Below are 7,500 nucleotides of genomic sequence, written 5' to 3' on the forward strand. Positions count from 1 at the left end.
TCCTTGTCTATTTATGTCCCCCTGTTTTTTCAGTTCCTTGCTAGTGCTTGGATTTTATGTTGACTGTGAGTATTTGTAACCAGTTTCCATGTGTTTTAAATCCCCTAGTTTTCCTTGTGTTCCTTAGTGTTCTACTGCCTCTAGCGTATTTGACCTTGCCTGTACCAGGATTTAGATTTTGCCTGCTCCTCCTTTACCCGTTTTGGTCACAATAAACTACTGAACCTGACTTTCCCTGCCTCTGCCTCTCTCTCATCCTGCATTTGGGTCCTACACTTAACCTGACTTGACAATTTCATTTCAGAGGTATTCAAAACGTCTTAAGTCTTTAAAATGTTTAGAAATGTGGAGATAGTGGATACCCTGTATTATGCTTTTGTATGTTGGTTTGTTTACTGTTGAGTGAGAAAACAATGTTTCACTTTATAAAGATCATCTGGGGATCCCCCATAGTCATTTGGGGACCCCCCTCGATCTCAACCCACAGGTTGAGAACTGATGAGCTCTAGTGCACAAAGACACATGAGACAAGGATGTTGAATTTGAACTGAATCATTCTACAGCTCTCAGGATGGCAGAGTGTTCTAAGTACTAGAAATATTTATATTACTACAGGTAGTTCTTCTGACCAAGCAATTGGTTGAAATGGGCTATCCAGTCGTTCTGAAATGAGCATGACAGCTCACCTAATAAGTTTTGTCAGAGCAGAAGCATTATTGGCTAAGTAATGGAACAAAAAGGGCAGGTCTATACGCTCCTGTAATTTAAACATCGGTTATGGTGGTACTTGGAGAGCCAAATATTTTCTGAGGTGGTTCTTCAGTATAAAGGTTGGGAACCGACTGAAGATGACAAACCTTCCAGGTGAACTTCTGCTGTCTGAGCGGAGGCGTGGGTTCAAATCCCACTTCTGACGGAACTTTGACATAATAGGACCACAATGGAAACCAGTCCACAGGACTTTTTCGTGTTATCCTTTCATGTTATACTGTAGCCTCCACGCTGTTTACCTTTTCAGTCAATCATGGTCAATGACACAATTCAGATTTGCGTTTACCACATTAAGCCAAAGTTTTGCATATTCTTCAGTAGGCTATATATCTTTAAATCAAACAGACCTTTTGGTTTCTAGCTGTTATAGTAGGCTATATGTATACTATATACTATTATTTTAATTCTCATCAATCTAAATAGTTTACTATTTCCTTATGTTTTGTGGTTGCTAAATATTTTCCACGCTAAGCGTGTTAGGATGCCCCCCGACCCAGCGGCGGTAGCAGGCGTGGTCGCGTGCGGACAGGGGCATTAACATAGCACAAACATGTTGGACTGAAAGACGAGGGCAAACAGAGTGCTGACCTCAAGTGCCGTCTAGACAGACGGCTGTCATTTGGTCAATTAGCTGACTGACAGACGGACCGACCTCTCTCTCCCTTGAGCTCTCTTCTCTCACTCTTTATTTTCTGCTGGCTCTCCTTTTCTTGATACAGTAGATCTGTGCTTCTCAAAATGTCAAGGACCCCCACATTGATATACTATTAAGCCATGTAGTTCTATTGGAAAGACTAGGGGCCCCACGGGACCCCGATAACGGAAGCTTTTTCTGGTTAGATTAGAATAAGTACAGAATTCTGGAGTTGAGAACAGCGGAGTGACTGAAACCTATATGAACTGAATTGTTCATCTAACTATAAATGCACCAAGTCTCTGTACGTCTGTAATCCACGTAACTCGAGAACCGTTCGCCCCACCGACTTCAAATTCGACACACGCGTTCCACACCACCACAGGGAGTGCAGTGCCCGGTGTCTGTCGGACCCACGGTTGTCCAGAACCGCCCCAAAAAGGCCTCTGCCCAGGCTGTGGACTGCTCAGTGTCAATATATGGAGCTGGCCTGTTCTGACATCATTCTGACATCTGCATAGACTCCATATTTGGGCATGCCTGACAAAGAACTCCATATATGGGCATAAAAGGGATACAGACATAATATGGGTGGGACATGCATGCATTTCCAACTTGCATCGTTCCAAGTAGGCCAGTGCCACCGCTGTAGAGGCTCCAACGGGCACCGCTCTAGTTTCTTAATTGTTGGACTTTTCTGCCTTTATTGGATAGAGTACAGTTGAGTGTGAATGGGGAGAGGGAGAGCGCAGCAAAGGTCATCGGGATCGGGAATCAAACCTGCAACCTGCTTGTTAGGCTGTATTTTAGAACCTTATATGTTGCATAAAGTGCATAATCTTAACCACTAGGATTTTTCTTATGCATTCTCTCATTGGCAGGGCCGGATTAACACCTCTGAGGGCCCCTGGGCACTGAAGCTGGAAGGGCCCCCCTACACATGCACATGTGAATCTTTGGGCCGCAAACATTGGGACGTTTAGGGGCATTTTGGGTTTTATGCTGTTATATTGGCCTATTCCCGGCTGCCTACCCGGCCCCAGAGTGACAGTCTGGCAGTAACAAGCACATTATTTGTATTTGACCCAAATAGTAAGCAATGGGTGAGAGAATCCGCCAGTGCCAGACAGTGTATTTTTACCTTCTTTTTTTTGTCGAGCCACCGACGCTATGCATGCAGAATGAAAACCAAGCAATGGTGGACATCACGTCTTTTATTCCACCAGAATCACCTCTCCACCTGACCCATACACTGACACCACATAAGACAGGAACGCCCAAAAACGTCACATCCGGTTTTAGCCTGGGGTAAGAATTTCCTATGGCTGCCAATGCAACTTGGTCCAATCCTTAATCACATACGGACAAACATCTATGCCGATGCTATCTAACTTGCGGAGGTAGCGTTCCTTGTCCACGGGCAACAGATCTTTCAACGTATGGCATTGCAAATACGTTTGATAATCGCTACTCTGCTCAATATTGTTTTGAAAATGCCGCAAATTGCATTGCAGTGAATCACAACTTCCCCCGGTGGTGGGCGGAGTCACAGTTTGAGGCGCTGTTTACGCGCCGTGGTGTCAGGGTATAGAGTATTAAAAGGATGGAGACTGAACCGGAACGATTCATTGCAGTGGAAGTTGCTCAGTGGCGTTTTGAAGCACCCGGAAGAACTTCTTCTACTTCCGCATTTTTTTGCGGTTTGGTGTCCAAATTTTGGTGTCCAAATGTTGACCTGACCTCACACAGCCCATGGAGCCCAGTGAGCCCACCCACCTTGAACAGCCAATCTAGTGCATTGTTGCTGCTTTACACACAATTGCACTTTTCAGCTGCATTCTCAGCAACAATAAAACACTATTTATTTAATTCTGATTAGTGGGGGAAATTTCTCTGGAGCTAAAAAATGTAATAAAGTGCCCATATGGTAGATTCGACCTTGCTCATAATATATAATTACACTTCTAGCAGGTGCAACAACAGTGGAGTTAACCAAGTTAACCATCCATGTTTTGGTCATGTCATCATTTTTGAACAATATAAACAAAGTATAAAACAGACTTTAAGAGGCGGTGGTGGTTATGGCTCAGGGGTAGAGTGGCTGGATGGCAACCGCAAGGTCGCCAGTTCGAACCCGGGCTCCCCCAGAGTTAGTGTCGAAGTGTCCTTGAGCTAGACACTGAACCCCTAATTGCTCCTGATGTGTTGGTTGGTGCTTTGCATGGTTTCCGCTACCATCGGTGTATGAATGTGTGTGTGAATGGGTGAATGTAATGCACAATCTATGTAAAGTGCCTTGGATAAAGGTGCTATATAAATGCACCATTTACCATTTAAGTGGTTAAACTGTTACATTACTGTAAAGTGGGTTCCCCCCCAAGGACCCCACACTGAGAACCACTGCAGGTTCAGGACCCCACACTGAGAACCACTGCAGGTTCAGGACCCCACACTGAGAACCACTGCAGGTTCAGGACCCCACACTGAGAACCACTGCAGGTTCAGGACCCCACACTGAGAACCACTGCAGGTTCAGGACCCCACACTGAGAACCACTGCAGGTTCAGGACCCCACACTGAGAACCACTGCAGGTTCAGGACCCCACACTGAGAACCACTGCAGGTTCAGGACCCCACACTGAGAACCACTGCAGGTTCAGGACCCCACACTGAGAACCACTGCAGGTTCAGGACCCCACACTGAGAACCACTGCAGGTTCAGGACCCCACACTGAGAACCACTGCAGGTTCAGGACCCCACACTGAGAACCACTGCAGTAGAGGTTCAGGATGTCATGTCCAGAACCACTGCAGTAGAGGTTCAGGATGTCATGTCCAGAATTATGCACCTTATAATGTGTGACAGACCAGCCTCTGACAGACTAATTATTGTCTGATGTTCAACAATACACATTTATTAGGCTATATTTATGCTGTATTGCAGGGGTTTTCAACAGGTGGTCTGTGGACCACTGGTGGTCCCTGGAAGTATTGCATGTGGTCCCTGACCATTCATTTAGTAATGTAGGATTTGTTGATTTTTTTAAATGTCTTTCCACTAGTTGAGAAACAGTGAACTGAATGACCTGGTGACCTATGATGACCGTCCATGTAGTCATTTACTGACAGGTTGGAGGTCAAGAAATTCAACAGAAAAAGGGAGTTATCATCTCAAGAGCGGGAAGTGCAGCGGATTGTCTGGTTGAGTCATTATTATCAGGAAATTATACTTAGTCAGTGGACAATTGGTTGAGAAACAGTGGAATGTATACACATGGGATGCATAGCAAGTGTTACAAAAGCATTCATCTTAGCTGTTCTACCCCATATCCCCACCCAACACTACAGTGGTCCCCAGGTTGATTCTAAGTCAGGGTGGTGGTCCCTGGTTCACAATCAGTTGAAAACCCCTGCTGTATTGTATCATATGCTTGTAACATGTAGATTCTCAGTCCCACAGCTGTGGTGTGACATGGAATCTAATATTATTGTGTTATTGGGGGAGCTGCCTTGAAGCCTGTGTGTAGTGGGGTGTTGTGCCTGAAGAGCTGATTACATTTGGGGAGCATCTTGGGTGGATTTCTAGTACATTGGGGTTGGTTGATTACTTAGCCATGGGTGGAGTCTGTAGATTATATACGTCATGGGGGAGAGGCTGACACCTGTACCTCGCTATACAAAGTTATGTACCTCGCTATAAAAGGTTATGTCGTTATAATATATATATAACTTTTTTGAGTTCAGTCAGATTTTAAATATATTTTTATACTAGCTTATTTTTTTAATGCAACCCAGGATACTGGTTGAATGCAAAACTGCAGTGTAGTTGTCTGTGTGAAGGGAGATGGTCCTCTTGATAACATGTAAACTGGGTTTATGGGAGTTCAGTTTGAACTAAAGAAAAGGAACAAGTTACATCACATCCTTTATATATTTTTATAGTAGCATGGCACATCAAACATGGTTTTCTTGACACCATTAGCCACTTATGCCCAATTTGATACATTGTGAAGAATTGAAATTGTGAAAGATTTGAGACGGGGCTTAAGTGGTAATGTCTAGTGGGGAATCCGGACGCATTTCAGTCATATAAGTACACACAGTTACCGTACATTTCAGTCATATATACAGTACACACAGTTACCGTACATGTGATTGTTACTGTAGATGCCACTTTGAACAAAAACAGAATACAGCCGATGTGTTGAAAGATGTGTGTGGGGGGGGTCAGTGGGTGCACGGACCACACGATGACAACATCCTGGTTGTCATGACCTCTGATCGCCTCTCTCACACTCATGCTTCCTGTCTTGCCCGTAATGCACCTCCCAAGTCACACATAATGAACATTATTGAAAACTAAAGTTCATTGGTTTTTTAAAATGATTTAATTGCTTCCACTAAATAATCTGCTAGATTCTACGGTTGGTCCACCTATCGTAAGTTTACATTGACATGCCTGATATCGTCTCTGTCGGGTGGAAACATCATGTGTCCAAAACTGTTACTTTTAGTTTTCAGGATTCAAATTCAAAAGCATCGAAGGAGCAGATGCGTAAACACAAAGCGGGGCTCAAAGCGGCGCTTTTTGAGCTGCTTGTCGATCTGATGCTTTTGATGCTTGTGCGTGACGCTGTAAATGGTAAATGGTGCATTTATATAGCGCCGGTATAGGTGGAGCCGGGATTTGAACCGCCGACCCATGGATCATTGGACGACCTGCTCTACCTCCTGAGCCACAGTCGCCCCAGTTGCTGTAGTATATCATTGTGAAGTATAGGCTAGGCCGTTAATTTACGAAAAAACACAAAATGTTAAAATATGAAGATCAGATGTTTCTGCCTGACAGCGATATATGCAGCTAAAGTATACCTAACATGAACATGATTTATGCACAAAGGTCAGAAAATTGAGGACGCAAATTGTGATTGGCCGCTGTGATTGGCATATTGTCCAATCATATGAGGGTAAATTAATTTAGCATACTACTGTTATCATCATGACTTAATATCAATAAGACATTCATTGATATGAATGTCATATCCCAACACGTGCCACACCCATTATATATAAGTGTCAGAGAGCTGTCATCAGACATTGGACAACACTCTCCTGAGTCTCCTCGTGACAAGATTGCCCACCTTCTCCTCAGCGGATGGAGTTTGCACAGAATGCACACAATCGGAAATTTGAACAATGAATTCTGGAGATTAGGGTTGTCAGGATACGATCACGTGATCGGAAATCGGGTCCGATCACGTCATTTTAAAATGATCGTAATCGGATCGGGAGCAAAAAAACGTGATCGGGACATCCCTAGTTGTATATAATTCACCAGCAACAATAACAGTTCCAATTTGTGCTCATATATATCTTTGTTTCACCAAATACAATTTCATACTTCTCCTGTATCCTATGCATATGGTGGTATCTCGACCACCATTAAGCCTATAAGTAATAACAGACCGACAAGCTGTGAAATAATAAGCAGTAATGTCTTGAAAATAACCACTATATACTTAGTTTATTCTTGTTGGTCACCTTTTCCCTCTCCACCACATTTCTTCCCTAAAAATAGCAGATCTACAAGACAACACATCTAACATCTTGCTTGTGCTTCTATGTTTAACAAATGTTGGCCTGTAATAACATGCCGCTAGTGTTCATGTGGGTAAAAACATATATTCTGTGAGGCCATCGGGGACGACACCAGGCCTCTCAAGATTCAAGATTCAAGATTCAAGAATTTATTTGCCATGTCAACAAGTTGATAGGAATTTGTCTTGGTTCATACTCAACATATACAGACAACCATAGATACAAAAACAAAAAGGACAATACAATACAAAAACCAGCAGCATAGGGAATTACATTGTTTTTAAAGTGCACTATGCATATTTCTACATATACATACATCTAGTTCAGATGTCTAATGGCTACGAGGTAAGTGCTATCTCTGAAGCGAGATGTTGAGCTCTTGATGCTTCTATATCTCCTGCCTGATGGGAGGAGATTGAAGAGGTAATGTGCAGGGTGAGAGTTGTCTGCAATGATTTTTTTTGCCTTCCTAATTATTCTGGTGGAATAGAGTGAGG

This window comes from Electrona antarctica (genome assembly GCF_951216825.1).
Source record: "Electrona antarctica genome assembly, chromosome: 3".
NCBI lineage: Eukaryota > Metazoa > Chordata > Actinopteri > Myctophiformes > Myctophidae > Electrona > Electrona antarctica.